We start from the raw sequence: 4,464 nt of genomic DNA, 5'->3' as shown, positions 1-4,464 counted from the left end.
TGATTGAGTCTAATGGGCTTCAGTGTGTTTACATTAGAATGTTGACAGCTGCAGTTTGAGAAGTCTTGGCTCATCTGAACATTCCGTCAATGTAAGTCTATGGGATTTTTATGATTTTTAATCTTAATTTTTATGAAAACCGTAAATCCGATCAGTTAGAAAAGATATAGCACACTCGGTCAGACCAGTATGAAGAGCTGGGCTGAGTTTGGAGTCTGTAGAGTTAAAGCTCTAGGAGGAGTAGCAGTCAGAAATTTTAGTCTCAGAAAAAAGAACTAGATAAAAAAGTTTGTCACGACAAACTTTAAGTTGGCTTGAGAAAGCCGGACCAGAAAGTTAAAAAAAGATTGAAAAGTTTAAGAAGTTTATAAAAAGTTTTAAGTTTGATGGTTTTCAGTCTGAAATAGTTTGAAGTTTAAAGTAGTTTTAAAAGCTTAAAGTTTGAATGTTTTGAAGGCAATACAGTCTGAGATAGATAGATAGATAGATAGATAGATAGAAATAGTCAGATGATAGAAAGAAAGAAAGAAATAGTCAGATGATAGATAGATGAGTTTGAATGGGTTAGAAATAGTACATAGAATTGAAGTCTGATTGAGTCTAATGGGCTTCAGTGTGTTTAGATTTGAATTTTGACAGTTGGAGTTTGACGGAATGTTCATATAAGCAGAGACTTTTCAATTCAAGTCTATTGGATTTTTATGATTTTTAATCTTAATTTTTATGAAAACCGTAAGTCCGATCAGTTAGAAAAAATATAGCACACTCGGTCAGATCAGTATGAAGAGCTGGGTTGAGTTTGGAGTCTGTAGATTTAAAGCTCTAGCAGGAGTATCAGTCAGAAAATTTAGTCTCAGAAAAAGAATAATAAATATAAACTAAAGTTCGAAGACGAACTTTGATGTTGGCTTGGCGGCTGTGCCAGCGCAGCCTTGGGGCAAAAGAACCAGAGTACTTGTGTATCCAGCATCCTCGAGCTGCCCGCTGCAAAAATACGTACAACAGTATATTTCTATGGACCCTTGCTATCTTCTATTCTAATAAAAGGCTAGGCTACGACAACGGCTTTAAAAGAGTTGGCTAGCTGGATGCAAAATAAGTCACGCCTTTAATTTTTTTCCCTTTCGTTATTTCAAAGTCCTGTCACCGATGCGTTGTGGGCAACGACACAGAAGGTAACTGAAACAATGCGGTTTAACTCAAGGCGATCGTTAGAGGTACAAGTACAATGGTTTGTGTAGATGATGCAGTTACACAATGGACGTGTGTCTTCTCAAGTAAATTATGAGTCCTTATGTGAGTGCTATTATATGCTCAATACGAAAATAGATAAGTAATAAAGTGTCCCTTGCATGTACATTCAGTTATGTGTGATAACTTGAGAAAATATATTGTCAATACCATTCAAATTCAGATAAAAAATAATGGTCTATCAGTATTTAGGAGATTACAGTTTTGCATACTTACTATATTGGACTTTATTAAAGGTTATGAAAATATAATGAATTTATATGCATTGTTTTATTTAGTCTTTGAACAGATCTTGAAGGATTTGCTATCCTGGGGCTCCCTTGTGTGGACAGTATTAGCATTATGGCCTTCATCTCTGAACAACATTAAGATGAAATGGCCAATATTTCTTGAATGATTACAAATGTTTAATGTTTACTTTACTGATAATATACCCACATAAAACTCGAATTTACTGATTCTGTATCTTATTTCATACATTAAGAGTTTAATTTTCGACTTACATTTTGAAGCAGTGATGATTGATTGTTTTGTGACTTTTTAAATGTTTATTTTGTACAATTATAATATATAAACAATATAATGATGGAAAAAGTACGAGTAATTTTTTTCATAATATTTTGTATAGACAATTGTTATTTTTTTTATTGCAATGAAGGATTTTATGACAACGAAATTTGTCATTACTAAAAATTGAAGACTAATTTCATTCATATTGTTTTTCAATGGGTCAAGCACCTTTTCATAAATATGGCTGTTTCCAAGATTTTGTATTTTTTATTTTTAGGATTTACATTTCAAAAAGTAAAGGACAAGTAGGCTACTTCAAGCTCTTTAAGCAGCTTGTACAAACCCTGGTAATTTTTATTATAGACCGCTGTAATTGTCTATTCTAACCAACAAGTTTATTATGAAAAAAAATGTAGATATCAGTTAAATTGCGCGATAAACAATTTGCAAACAACAGTATAACAGAGCAGGTTTTGTAGATGTTTCGATGCAGAAATGGAAGAATCCAAAAATAGCATTGCACAGTTCTCATTAAATATTGATTCTTGTTAGAGCAATAAATAAATAAATAAATAAAAGTAGCCAAGACAAACAAATTATTTTCTGTTTTTCTATGGATTAACTTTGAAGATAGAAAGCAGCGCCCGGTCACTTTAATGTTCACATCCATCCTCCTCCGATTTATTTCTCAACAGTTTATATTCACGTGAGACATAAACAAATGTTTTCGATTATATTCGCCAAGCTATCATGTATTTTGAAATAATCTTTTCTGTTTTTGTCCCAAAGAAGTCTTTCTTATTGAGAGAAGCGAGGATGAGCGCGAGCGTCAGAGCTGCGACGGGTTTGCTCTGCATTTAGTCCAAAAAAGATCACACAAGCACTAATTTTACCTCAATAATATATTCTTCTAATTTTATTGTGTTGATTCGCTGGAGTTTTTTTAATGCAGAAGCTTTAAAAGGCATGTAAACGATGCAGTTTCTGTATGTAGCCTTTTTTTCTGTTCAGTGTTCAGAAGATGGCGCGACGCGAGGCAACATAAATAAACCTCAAATGCACTCAACTTAGCTCTCAATATGTTCTTATAATTATATGCTATAAATTCGCTGGAGTGTTTACATTCACAAGGCTTCAAGACGTGCAACAATAGAAGTTTAATGAGGACCCTGCAGTCTTGCGAGCTCAGATACCGGATGCAATGCTTTCAGTTTCACACTAAAACAGCTCACAAACACCTGAAATTAGCTCTTGTTGTGTTCTAATGGGTGGAATGTATGCAACCGCTGGAATATTTTATTTTTAAAGGCTCTTAATCAAGTCCAAATTATGTTCTTGTGATCAAGCACGGACTGCACTCGCTGATTGGTGTGGTGACAGTTCTCTCGCCTTTCAAACGGTTCTCTGGCCAAACAGTCGTTATTAATGAGCCACATAACCGGTAATAATCAGATATGTTGGTTTAGCTTGTCAGTGTGAATGAAATTTTTGTATTTATTTGTATTTTGAAACGATTTTAAAGTGAAACTGAGATGAGTTGGAAGACTCCACCCTCAAGAGGACGGGTATTGCTCCTCTAGAGGATTTCATTCTGATTCTGATTCAATTTTTCTCAGACAATGTAAGTCTATGGGAAATTTTTCATATTTAAAAATTATTTATAAATAAACTGTAAGTCTGATCAGTCTGAAAAGATATAGCACACTTCACGCAATCAGGGCCCAGGTCTCTGCCGAGTTTGGGGCTTGTGGCATTAAAGCCCTAGGAGGAGATAGGTTTAGAAAAATGGCTCAGAAGAATAATTATAATAACTAGAAACTAAAGTTTGAAGACGAACTTTGATGTTGGCTTGGCCGGCGCAGCCTCGGGGCGAAAGAACCAGAGTACTTGTGTATCCAGCGTCCTGGAGCTACGGACCCTTGCTATCTTCTGTTGGAGGAACGCATTCATCCTCGCTTCTCTCAATAAGAAAGACTTCTCTGGAACAAAAACAGAAACGAAATGAGGACAACAAAAGCAGTCAAAACTAACAAAAGAGCAACAATATATAAGTGCAAATGACAAGTCTCGGTTAGCCTAACACAGTACACGCATATACACATATATATACTGTCGCGGGGTGAATGAGAACACAGACTCGGTACTGTTCGAAAGAGCCCCGGAGGGTGATTTATTTGCCCACACACTGATCACACGTGCCCTTGATGACTGGTGCTCGGTGCCCGTCTCAGAATGGTGCTCGTGGGGTGAAGTGCCGTGGAGCAGATCCCTCTCCCTGGGTGCCTTCAGAGTCTGTGAAATAAGGAGAACAATCGTTAATGCCGCCTGGAGCTCTGGGGTGCTCTCCAGCTGGTGTCTCTTCTCCTGGCTTTTAAGGCCAGCGGGAACGAGCTCCAGGTGCGCCACTCATCGCGCACAGGTGTTGTGCGTCGGTGATCAGTGTGGCAGCGGCGTTTCCAGCGTGGCAGCGGCTAATCTGGACTCGGGATACTCGCCACATCCCCCCCCCCAGGTGTCGCCCTGGTCCTGTGGGGAAACACACAACTCGTTGTGAGGGTATTACGGGGGGGGAATTTCTGGTTACCTGCCAGACCTGCCCAACCGGACCAGCCCCGGGAGAGACCGTCCGCATTCCCGTGATCGGCCCCGGCCCGATGTTGTACCTGGAAGCAGAAGTCCTGGAGTGCGAGGAACCACCGTGTC

The 4,464-nt window shown here is 38.2% G+C and overlaps 1 protein-coding gene across 1 annotated transcript in view; it reads left to right on the top strand.

Annotated features, from left to right (window-relative positions):
* The window catches only part of LOC107565492 (high choriolytic enzyme 2-like), a 9,117-nt gene that overhangs the window by 4,003 nt on the left and 650 nt on the right, over positions 1-4,464 (top strand). The window lies entirely within an intron of this gene.

This window comes from Sinocyclocheilus grahami, unplaced genomic scaffold, assembly GCF_001515645.1.
Source record: "Sinocyclocheilus grahami isolate Dianchi unplaced genomic scaffold, SAMN03320097.WGS_v1.1 scaffold1005.1, whole genome shotgun sequence".
Lineage (NCBI taxonomy): Eukaryota > Metazoa > Chordata > Actinopteri > Cypriniformes > Cyprinidae > Sinocyclocheilus > Sinocyclocheilus grahami.
This window is presented reverse-complemented; position numbering and strand designations above follow the sequence as displayed.